Source organism: Nylanderia fulva, unplaced genomic scaffold (assembly GCF_048542155.1).
Source record: "Nylanderia fulva isolate GAGA-0341 unplaced genomic scaffold, ASM4854215v1 Scaffold34, whole genome shotgun sequence".
NCBI classification, from domain to species: domain Eukaryota; kingdom Metazoa; phylum Arthropoda; class Insecta; order Hymenoptera; family Formicidae; genus Nylanderia; species Nylanderia fulva.
In genome coordinates this window covers 793,787-807,150 of record NW_028190411.1, presented here as the reverse complement: position 1 = coordinate 807,150, position 13,364 = coordinate 793,787, and the positions used below count along the sequence as shown (strand labels likewise).

General features: G+C 36.3%; 1 protein-coding gene across 1 annotated transcript in view; it reads left to right on the top strand.

The window, feature by feature from the left end:
* Window positions 1-13,364, top strand: part of mib1 (E3 ubiquitin-protein ligase mind bomb 1) — a 374,656-nt gene that overhangs the window by 295,431 nt on the left and 65,861 nt on the right. The window lies entirely within an intron of this gene.

Here is a 13,364-nt window from a genome sequence, read left to right as displayed (position 1 = left end):
ATTCCGCTATTCTGGGCGCGTCGCGGCTGCAGCGAGCAGCTTCCGAGAACGTCGTGAAAATGTTGAGACGCGTCAAAAAATCGTGATGCCCTCGATCGGCGCATTACGTCTATCCAAACGATCGGAAATCCATATTTTTGATGTATTAATTTTAAGCTAAAATGTTAACAAGTGAAGCATAAAATGTTGCAAACTTGCATTCCGCATTATTATCTTCTATATAATTTTCATTCTGCCTATATTTCCAATAACATATTAACAGAAATATTTAAGTGAAATTTTTACGATCCTCAAAAATGGTTGTAAAATTAGTGTGCTTTTTGGGAGATAAAAGTATATTTTTGCTTTATATATATTTTTTATTATTTTCAGCATATCTAAAAAAATAAATTAATGTCAACCATATTTTAAAACATCACAACAATAAAGTGTAATTAAATGTAAAAAATTAAAATGTATTTAATGTTATTAAATGTACCAAATTTTATTTACTTTTATCTCCGTATAAAAATAACTTGGTAAATGAATCTCTCTGACAAAATATAACAGAATTTTTTACGTAAAATTAAATGGAAATTCACATATTATCTCACTTTTTATGAAAATAAATCAATGATTAAAACTGGCGAAAATTTATTTACATGTACTCTTTTATATGTCCGGCAAGTATTCAACATCGAAGATATTAGACCGAGAAAAAACCGTCGTTTCAGCCTGTCGTTTTCGTTTAACTCGTGTGATCTCGCGCGAGGGAACAAAACGAAGCGGTTGCATTTTCGAGATGGCTGGAGAATCTCGCGAGCGCGCGCAAAAATTTCGCATATTACGAAAGTTTCGGGTAGTTTGCTTCGCGAAGCGAAACGTCTCGTTAAGTTCATTCGCGTAGCTATACAAACGTAGCATTGCATCGAGCTTACAGCCACTCACTACAACGGCTCTGTATATCAAAGACACAATGCCTCCCCCGACGTTGTTATCTCATGTTTTTACGCTCTCATAAAAAGCCCAATCTGCTTCAATAAGTTGGAGCATAGGCGAGAGATGAACGGGCAAGTGCAGCTTCGCCTTCTCGATGCGCCTTCTGTCTTTCCTCGTTTTTCTCTCTCCCTCGTTCTTGATTTCTCATGATTTTGGTCCATCGCGACTTGACGCTCCTCGCACGAATGAGGACGGTATGAATGCAATAACGAGCCGACATTGTCGACTCTTTTGGGCACGATATTATCCTCCCGTCTTCGCTCACATTGTCATCGTCGTCGAGCGTTTTCTTTCTCACACCCTTTTCCCGCGTCTTTGCTCCCTCGTTGTTTTGTCCGCTCGTCAGTTTTTATCTCGGTCGACGATTATTTCGATGGTGTTCGCCGACTCCGTCTATCTGGCGGTGACGCACGGTATCTTCGGGCGAACAGATCTCGTTTCAAATCGGGGGCGAATTTAATGAGACCGGTCGAAAGAGAGACAGACGGACGGACAGACAGATACGTAGATAATGTTGTCCCGTCATCGCCAGCCGTTCTGCTAATTACCGGTAGTAACTTCGAGACGAGACGAAAAACCACGAATGACTAGTAATGTTTGAGCGAAAGTGTTTATGCGAGTTTTTTCGTCCTAGGTTCGTCCATCGCAATTTCGTGCTATATTCATTATTAGTGCAACGTTCGTTAGTATCGTATAATTAAAATGTGTGCTCGTGATAACAATTGTGACCTGATTCTATAATGCCTATTGTGTGAAATGTAGATTGTAAAAAAGTAAATTTGTTGTTGATTTATTATTTAATATGTGGCAAACGAATTTGCAATAATTAAAAATACTAATAAAATGTAGTTAACGTAGAACATAAATTCTAAAAATATCATATTTTTTGCAGCTTTTTAATTTAAAAATCATAGATTTAGAAAACTAAGTGGCGGTTTCTTCCCTTGAAAAAATATACCATTTATATAGTTCTCTTCATAAAATAATACAAAGATTATTTTCGCACGGTTTCATTAAACTTATGCAAAAATAATAATAGCCTACAGAGAGAAGGTAATTTAAGCGAAATATCATTGTTTCAATAATTACATCTCCAGTTATTTTGAAGTAATATAATTAAATCATAAAATCGTTATTCGATATTACAATAATTAGTTCGTTTTCCACACTTTTAAGCCAAAAAGATAAATATGAATAATTCTTGATTTCTATTATTAAACTTATTGGTATAAAATCTGGCTCAAATTAATTCAAAATATACACTTAAGGTAGTTCTATCGTTTTTCACAATTCTTACGAATTTTTAGAAATTTTAATATGTTGTAGACGGAGTTAATATCTATCGATTACGAAATTTTGAAGTCGATTCACCGTTTAGTTTAACAGTTATTTACAATTAAAAATAGCATTTTTTCTATACACCACGTGAAAGGATGGCATTTTCATCACATTTTAATATATAACAATAGAACGGATCTTACGATTTTAATAAAAAACCAGTGGGGTATACAATACGAGTGTGGGATTATTTTAAAAAAAAAATAAATTTTTTTCCACCGTTTAGTTTCAAAGATATTACTTTTTAAAGAAATGAATTTTTTTCCAAACGGAACATGGAGAGAAATTGCGATGATGATGTGTATTCATACATGAGCTGTTTCTATGTGAAGAGGTTCAGACTGTACAGATTCAACTAAAATTGTTGCTACGGTAACATTGTATAAACGATGAATTTCCTTATCGATTAGAGGCGAAACTTTTAGTTGATATTCTATCGATAGAACTACCTTAAATCAATTGTACACGATTCTCAGTTATATTTGTGTATTATAAAAAAATATGCAAAAGAGACACTTTGTGTTTGATTATCGAGAAAGCCGTAGGGCAGAATTCGCCCGGAAAAATTCACACTTGGGGCAGTTATCACGATCAATTACTATCTCCCGGCCGAAGCAGCCCCGGTTTACGAGAATGAATGCCGTCAATTTGGGAGGCGGTTGGCTATCTTTACTAAATTTTCTACTCGAAACTCACGCGATAAAGTAGCTTCTGACCCTGGACGGCACTACGGGGACCGTATGCGAAAGTAGATGGCTCGATTCCGGCCATACGCTCGAATCGGGCACGTTGGGGTAGGTAGGTAGATAGAGGTGGATGGGTAGTACTCGGGTCAGTATCCGCACGGCCACTAGGAGCGGCCCGGTATACGTGGCCGGGGCTACAAAATCGCTGTTTTCCAGGCTTATCCCGGCACGGAAAAGCGCAGTTTCTCTCTCCCATTTCGCCGGAGCCACGAGGTGAACTCGTCCGATGGAGAAAACGTGCGCGCACGACCAGCAGCTCGATTCGAGAACATAATCTCTCCACGGTGTCGTCCTGTCCCTCGAACCCCCGATATCGAGCGACCCCGTATTTCTCCCTCTCGCGAATTATTTACGCGGATCCGATAGCCACTTGTTTTGGCCCCGCCGACTCGTTCGCTCAATTTCAATTCGACTACAATTCAGTCTCTTTTATGACACATGTTTCATGTGTGTGTTTTTGTAAACGTATACGCGGAATATGGAATAATTATGCAAGTATTTTAATATTATAGAGATGAATTATTTATTACATGATTATCACCTTTTCGTTTACTTAATCTTGCGATTTTATTTTATTTTCTCAATCCGAATGAGGTAATAATTCAAGTAAATAAAATAAGGATCAATTCCGTGATATACATTAATCGTGTAATAAATAATTATAATCTCTATATATTTTAATATTTATATAATTTAATATTCGTGTAAATATTGGTATACATTTCGTTCACTTAATTTATTCATTAATTTATCCAGTCTAATAAATTCGCACATATATTTTGCTAGACTTAATTATTAAATATAAAAATTGCGACGTTAAATTTCAAGTTTTAGATATGTATTTTTTCTCTGTTAAAAGTATCGCTTGTCGATAAGGAGTGATAAGAAAAGTGAAGAAAAAGTGTACTCTGTCCATACACTATGCGACAGTTTGTTTTGCCAAGCATCCATCGTTCGTCCGCGGGATCTGGTTTGTTCTCCGGCAAGACAGGATGATGTACCGTTTTGCATGTTTCCAGTTCCGTCGTACATTTATCCCGCGGATGTCGGACGTCCCGGGGATCGCGCGTATATTCCGTCTGCATCGCGAAGATGTATTATATTTGCGATACATTCGAGGTCCGAGAGAAAAGAAGTCTCCTTCTATTGCGCGCGACTGTTATATCTTTTAAAGACTTGCCAGCGGGTGAAACGTGCCCGTGACATTTTATGTGAGATCTGTCTCCGGTTGTCTTTATGCGAAAAAAAAAGTGATACGCGTTACCAACTATTTGACCTGACGATAAAATTTTGATAAAACATTCGTCGGGAAGAAAAAACTTCGCTTCTACGGAAACGGGAAAATGCGTTTCTGGGGGAAAAAGACGGCGGTACTTTTCTTCAGACCGGAAAAGTAAAAGTTCGATGCAGTAGCGGAAGTATAGTAGTAAAAGTCTTGACTTATCGAATTTCCAAAACGTTTCCAGCACGCAAACTCGAGGTCGCGTTCCAATTTCAGCGCGCAAATGCTAAAAAGTTGATACCGCTCGCATTGATTTTTTTTTTCTCCGAATCAGCCGTTTCGAGAAAATAAAGATATATCGTTTGCTCCAAAAATGATGAAATAAAAATAATAATCATTCATACACGCTGTTTGGAATAAAATCCCATCGATTAAAAATGAAAGTTTCTTCGAGCGAGAGCAGTGCTTGGATGCACGCTGGAATTTGAATTAATTCGGAGTAAGAGAGATTCGCGTCGAGAAGAATCAGTCGGAATACGCTGAATGCTGCTCTCGAGGCTCGCTTGAGCGTCTACCTACTTACATTCGAAAATGACGGGGTGCTAGATGCGATCGGGTGAAAGTTGCATTAGTATCCCGTATATCGGATATGCCTCGAAATTCGAGACGAAGCCAATTCCCGGTTCGCGTTGCGATTCGAGGCGCGCAGTTCGCGACTACGCGCGCATATCAAAGAACGAGGCGGCATCCTCCTTCGTAGTACGTACGCGCTTCGCTCACAAACTTGAAAGATCAAAAACTTGGAAATACGCCGCCTGCACGTGAATCGAGTCTCTGTAATTTATTTGCAATGGCTATACCCTTTCTCTTTCCTCTCTCTCTCTCTCTCTTCCTCTATTTCTCTCTTCATTACGACCTGTTAGCCGAGGTCAGAACAATCTCGATGATGAAAGGCGAAAAGCAATCGATTTAATTGAAAATTACGTAAAGCGGAAAAAAAGTAGAATTCTTCATAACATTCCATGTTTATCAAGTATCTTTAAACGTCTTTATACAGTTCAAAGAGAAAAGAAACTAATAATTTAACGCTACTCTTAAGAATCTGCATCCCTTTTGTGTCTTCCCGATGCTGTAGCAATTTTTAGCAAAAGTTTTAATTAAAATTTTCATATTTTTTTGTTTATATACTTTTGTTCAAATTAATCTTGATCTTTCAAAAGAAACAAGATTTAAAATATTTATTTTTATTTAACTTTGAAAACAATTTCCGACCATTTCTGTACGATCTATTATATCGAATCAGCTGATTCACATTCGTGCGATGTTGTTAGAACCGTCTGTCATCAACGCGCGTATTAAAAAAAGCTGCGTATATATTATATAATTTTGATTAAATATCGAGAGCAAAATCGAGATCGAGAGTAAGAATTCAAAGGAAGGAGCTGCTGTAAAAGAGCCGTTCCGATTTGTATGGACGCGATTCGCCGGAAGAGCGCACTCGATTGTGTCGTTACATCGACGATTCGAGGACACTTCTCCGCTTCGATACTACCCCTCATCGTTATCGTTGCGATCATTTTCCTCGTTGTCGGATGCGCTTTTGAACCGGACGATGCCTGCTCGATCGCCTCGAGATCGCTCGATCGTCCGCCGATTTCATCGCGGCCCGATTGTTCGCCTCGTGTCGGCTTCATTAGACTCGATAAAGGATCACCTGCCGGGAAATTAACGCGACGGAGACGAGACGTGTAACGGCAGCAATTAACGATCGTGCGGCGTCTCAACAGAGTCTCCCTTGATTTACGAGCAGCGGACGCTCGTCGTCGTCGCGCGACAAAAATCATTTTCGCAAATTGGATGGCCCTCAAGCGAGCACAGTAAGACTCCACGTAATTCGTCCGGTTACCGTGGCCGACAATCAGCGCGAGTCAGCAGAAATAATCTCTATTTTCGACTTTCGCAGCGATTTGCCGCGGAATTATAAATTGGAGTTGTTTGGATGTTGCGCTGATATAGCGAACTCTCGAATCCGCGTCATTATAATTCGCAGTTTCTAGATAGCAAGTTATTCGCGAATTCTGCTCCGAGCTCACAATATATTGGTCAATTTTAAATGATCAGAACAATCGTCTGTATAGATCTGTTTACAGAGAGTGAGAAGAAGAGATCGTGATATCAATTTTATAAACATTTTTATCAAAATATATGATAGATTATTCAAAACAAAATTGTTAATTATTTTTAATTCTACACTGAGAGAATTTTCTCTTAGAATTTATCCTGAAAATCATGATAATTATAAGACAATATGGTATTGGAAGAAAGTTATAAAAGTTTCTCTGATTAAATATTTATCACAATAAAAAATATTAATATGTACATAGTAAAATTAATCGAACATATTTTATTGTCATATAGATATTAATCAGAGAAACTCTTATAAAATTCTTCTAATATATTGTCACACGATTACCATGATTTTCAGGACAAATTCCGAGAGAGAATTCTCTCTGTGTATGAATAATTATATTGAAATATTATATTAACAATTTTGTCTTTAAACAATCATATTCTCTCATTAGTTGCTTTCAAGATATTGAAGCGTACGGGAACGCAAGCCATTTGACAATGAAACGGCAATATCGCATCTGTTTCTCCATCCGCGTGTAATAAATGGAGCAAACCATCCAGAACAAACAAGGATCCGTGACTTCCACGAGCGTAAGTTCGCCGATGAGCAGTCGCGACGCGAGGTGAAGCAGCGAGAATCTCGCAAGATAAACACCGCAGTTTCGCGAAATTCGCCCGAAGGCGCATATTACCGCGCGGGGGTATATATGACATAACTTCCGTGATTAATTTCGGGGAAAGATTTGATCCCTCTCTGGGGGGTTCGGGATAAATCTATGTGTTATCGCGAACGTTCGTTAAATGCGCGCGATAAAAGACGCCATCCGAATAGAAATCTTCTACGTCGCGCGCGATGTACAGCAATTAGCGTTAAAGCATCGTCGTCGTCGTCCCGTTTTCTTGTCACGTCATTTCCGGATTATGGCGCGATCGTCCTTCGTTCCGCGACTTTCGCAGTTAATACGGGATGAGACGACTGTGCTACGCCAACGTTGCGGTTTATAGCCGGACGAACGAGCTATTCCTGACAAGGATTCAATATGATCCTTTTTTAATTACGTATTTACGATCGTCGTGACGGAGCTTCCGGATAAAGTTCAACGGTACTCGTGCAAGGGCATATGGTATTCTTTTCGTTTATCGCTCGTCTTTCGAGCCGTCAAAGATAAGTCAAAGTAGAATGTTTTGTGTACTTGATGCAAAAAAAATTTTATCAAAAATTATTGTAGTATTATCCAAATAGTGTAAAAATGTTGAAAAAATGTCAGGATTTTTTTCAAATAAATTAATTCGTTTCTTATTAATTTGTTGCAGCGCATAGAAACGTATATAGCGCTATTTAATAATTAAATTATATTCACATTTTCTACATAGAGAAAATTTTCTCTTAGAATTTACTATGAAAATTATGGTAATCGCGTGAGATAATATGGTATTGAAAGAATTTCATAAGAATTTCTCTGATTAATATTTACCATAATAAAATATAAAATATGTTCGATTAATTTTACTAGTAAATAGTTTACATAATAAAAAAAAATTTACTTTTATTTTTTTTAATTTATAAAATTATGTACCTATATTAATATTTTTTATTGTGGCAAATATTAATGAGAGAAACTCTTGTAAAATTCTTCCAGTACCATATTGCCCCACGATTACTATGATTTTCAGGATAAATTCTAAGAGAAAATCCTCTACGTGTAAAAAATAAAAAATAGATGTTCTCTATTAATTGGTGTAATCCTCGATTGATTCGATATAGTTTAATAGCAGCCACAAGCTGGCGAGGAAATGCCTACGTCTTAGTTAGACTCGATACATCATTTCATTGGCTGGGAAGGCTTAATCGGTTATGTGTCAATGCATCTAGCAAGATGGATCGATATAGATTACATTGCGCACATTCTATTGCTAAACATACATACCTGCTTAATCTGTTGCTTCAGAAGCCAATGAATACAATAATGCTGCATTCGACGAAGAAATTAATCATATAATCCATCGTAATTATTTACCGTTTCATCTCTATACAAATAAAATTTTTTTCTTTCAGAAAAGTTATTGCAGTGGAATGGAGAGTTTACATAATTTTGTTCCCTATAGAATAGAGATAAAATTAAGATTTAAACAGTCACGTTTAACGCTTAATGCGCTTATTACGGCGAGTATACGCGATATCCAAGGTAAATCTACTCGATATTATCAGCTTATAGCGGACAAGCTGTCTTACCCGGGGCGATTAATAATTTTACTTGCTAATATATCGCGATGTATATTAATTACCGCTCGTCCGATATCGTACTTCCACGGACGAAGACGACGAACTGATTGGTTACGCGTCGATGGACCAAAGATAGATCGATGCACATTACGAACGTCTTACGCGCATCGATGTCCGTTACAGATGCACAGTCGATTAATCTGTTATACTCGCGTCGCGATGACGCTCGATTGAATGGAGCAAACGGACAAAGATAAATTTGCATTGGTCTGCCTTCGCGTTGAAGTATGCATAATTGTCATTTGTACGTTTTCAGTGTAAATCGAAATATGAAATTTATGATGAATGATTCAACAGACTAAAACAGACAGCACAATTTATTACATCTTGAAGCCCGTACACACATGTGCACACATTTCTTATTATACTTCTTGAAGAGTTGGACTTCAGAATATAACGAATTTTACTCTCTGTTTGTTGATCTATACAATTTATCATAAATTTTATACTTCTATTAACATGAAATGCAATTGAAAATTATGCAGTTATTTAAAATATGTTATATTATTTAATTATTTTAATTTTATATTATTTTATTTAATTTTATATTGATAATGTATTATTAGTATTATTTAAAAGCTATAACAGAATTGTAAGGACAATTCTTAAAGAGCAGAAATATAAAGATGATAAATCATAATATTTAATATAAATTTAAATAGCATAGCATCTTTTATGTGCCATAAAAAATAATAAGTTTATAAATTGAAAGCTCAAATACATATATACATACATATATGTATAATATATGTGTGATTATATATATATGTTAATATTATTTCAAAATTCGCTGACTTAAATTGTCGCAATATAACGCAATATATGGCAGGAATGTAAATATTGTTTATAACGACTCACCTATTCGAGACCGTTTATCTCTAGAGAGGGAATTGTGTCTTGATGTATATTATACGAAGAAGCATTTTATTTAGTTAGTTGTCCTGCAGCCTTCAACTCGAGAGGTTTTCAGCCTTTGACTAAAGAGAAAATTGTCCTGTGAAGAATAAGTTTGAATAATATTATAAGAGGTGTATTTTTATAAATACCAGAATGAGATTGTGTTTAATGGTTGTATTAAAGCTCTTATACTCAATATTTAATTCCTTACAATATAACAAAACGATTAACTATTGTCACTATCATCTCATTTCTTATATAATCGTATTTGGAATATGATTATAAATTGCTATAAATTCTCTAAAGTAGAAAGTAATTTGTTGTAAATATCTCGCAAACGCAAAATGATTATCTGTTCGAAAACATGATTAGGTTGAACATTTATCGTTTAAAAATACTTGGATTTTGCTTGACAAAGGAAATTATTATTGCATTTCTCTTTTGTTATATATTATAAATTGTATTTTACGTATAATACAACGATCGTGCGATGCTTTTTTCGACATTTACGATATTATGTGCTTACTTGTAAATATGTGAGAGTGAGAGAGAGAAAAATATATTCTAATTCACAATCGTAATTGTGAAACAAGAGTGATTCTTACGATTGTAATATAACATTATGATTAGCATCGCAGCATTAATTACAAATCAGATGATTGTTTCGATACTCACAGCGTACGATTACGATAATATTTATCATCACAAGTGTCTCGATATCACAAAAAATCGCGCACAACATGCAGAACCACTAGACTCTTCCGATACCGCCAATTCTGGTCCGATTCCGAGAGTCCGCTCTACATATAGCGTCACGTGACTGTCATCGCTGTCACGTGACTCGGAATCGGACTGCGCGCTTATTTACAACGTGTTGTGCGCGGTTTTTTTGTGAATTTGTTCGACGCCGATTTAATCGCGATCGAGCATATCGTAAGATCGAAAAAAGCATTCGGACGATCGCTGTGATTAATAAAACCTTCGTCGCGGTCATAATTACATACGATATTATAGTCGTAAGATCGCACGCGCGCGTTTAACATGAGAGTTGCGAATGTAGGTTAAAAAGAATAAACATCGCGAGCAAGTAAAGTGTACAGTCTCGGGAGTGTCGAGAAAAATATCGGGCGATTATGCGTAAATACGTAGATGCGTAGATATCAATCTCGTGTTAATAGTGTGACGGTTCTGTCAATATTTGCATAGTGCCGGTATGCATGTATGTGCATCGATTGACTATTGTTGTCTCTCTCATTTGTACAGCGACACGCTGCATTGGAGCTACGTGAGTGATTCCCTTCTTAATTACTATCCAAAAAATTGTAATATTTGTCGAGAAAATAACGAAACCGCGAGTCCTTTTATCGCCAAATTTAGCATATATCATTTTATTTAATGAAACGTATGTATGGTCAGTGTATGTTTTAATTGCGACATAAAATAAATACGCACGCTGCATATTTCTTGCTGATAATGCAAATTTCATTAATTATAATTTATTTAAATTGGAATCGTATGTCATTCCGAGGATTCCATTCTTTTTGTACTCGATTCGTAATTTGCGTTTCTATTTTCCTTTCGTAGAGAGGCTGATTAATAATGCAACAATATTGCATTTGACAAATAGTCTTTCGTGAAAATTTCAAACATTGAATCGTGCGTAATCCAGCCTAATTTAGGCGCGATTACATTTAGGCGTTCGGCATACATGGAATCGATTTCAGTCGGCTCTTGGCACGTGCCGATGCTGGTCGACTGATTTATTCTGTTTACCAAAGTACAATTTCTCCAGGATAGTCAATTACACAGACACGATTCGCAGATATTCGGAAAGAATGTCCGCGCATGTCGCCAACTAAAACGAAATTGTATTTTTAACGATTTTCCGTTCCGCGATCGCAAAACGACATCTATATCTGTCGGTGAATCGATCTCGCGCGAATTTCTCGGGAAATGAAAACGTCAGGGATGATTTATTCTGTTTATCGAAGATATGATAATCATGTAAACAAACGTCTCTATCGGCGATAACGTTTCTATATCTCGCCCTCGACTCTCGCAATAATTATGAAATTAATAAATGCGCGCACTCGTCGGTATCAAAAAAAAAAAGAAGGAAAAAGACTAATATTATCGTCGGTTTTTATTATCGCTGGACGGAGATTTAATGGCCGCGAAAGGAAATGGCCTCGCTTCGACGTTTCGCGATGACACCCGCGCGACGTGCAGTCGGTAAATCGAATCGATTCCGGCCCGGATTCCGAACGAGATAGAGGCGGACGAATGATTTAGTTTGTTCAACGGCGTGGACACGAGACGCATCGGAATGTCAAACACCTCGCGAGAGCGAGAGAGGAAGGAAGAGATGGATGGAGAGAGGAGAGAAAGAGAGAGAGAGAGAGAGAGAACGGAAGTGGAACAATGAATTTACCACCGCGACGCATCTCTATGTCGGAATTCGTGTACGTCCATCGCGACGTACATACCTCGTCACGCGAAGTCGGATGACGAGTGATCCTTTCAAGTTATCTTTCGCAACACGCGCGAGTCCGCGTATATTCCCGACGCGGAGAGAAAAAAGAAACGGACGCGGAATATACCGGATGTGTCGCGAATTCGCTCTCCCTGTTTACTGCGCATTGTTTTCATCGTATTAAAAGAGTTTCTTTTCGACAGACATATACATATGTATTTTACAGAATATATATTTGACAGCGCAAAAAGTAATATTTAATCTTTTTCTCATATAGTAAAAGGATGATATTGATTTTATGTAGAGATTATGAAGCAAAAAAACACGCGTGTACAGAATTTTCTCTTAGAATTTATCCTGAAAATCGTGATAATCGTGGGACGATATGCATGTAAAAAAAGGATTAGCAGTAGGAACTAATATTTAGCTGTGATAGCTAACATGTGTTCTTAAAATAAGGACAGCTAATGTTGCTGCTTAAGTTAAAATTAGCTATTTACACTTAGGTGCTATAGCAACAATTTTCTGCTGTTAGAAATACATAATCATTTTTGCTTTCTTAACTATTTTGTTAAAGAAGAGATATTATATACTAGCTCCAAGAAACCTCACTGCCTGAGCTGTATATATATACTATATACATATATATGTTTATTAAATTCTTTACTTCACAGCATTTTTCTCGAGCTATGTTACAACTTTATCGTCTTTATGAAAAAATGGAAACTCATATAATCGCTATTTGACACTGATATTTTTATTCAATATCATATATATAATTATTAGATGTCCTCGAATTTCTGTTATGTATATAATATTAATTCACCAAATTACTATTATGTGCATAATTTTAATTTGCTGAATTTCTATTATGTATACATAATTTATTCTTGAATTTTTATTGTTGTAATACTCTGAAAAAGATAGAAGAGAGAGAGGTATTAAACCGTTTTCTTCGACTAATTATATCTACATAATGTACCTTTCTATCATTCTTATTTGCAACATTTCATTCTTATTTGTTCGAGACACCGTGTAGGCGTCGAGAAAGAAAATGTTCGTTCTCAGAATAGCGGATGAAGAGAATTGACGTCGTTTGAATTTTTCGACACTCGTTACAGTCTGCGTTATTAAAAATTAAATTTAATCTATATTTATAGAATAAATTACATATCACAAATTCGAGAGAAATTGAAAAAAGGCAAATTAAAGAAGTTTTGATCCTATTTCAATTTTCTGCAATTGCGATTGTCTTGCAATAGCAAACTAAACCTTCATTGTGAAATATCTGATTTG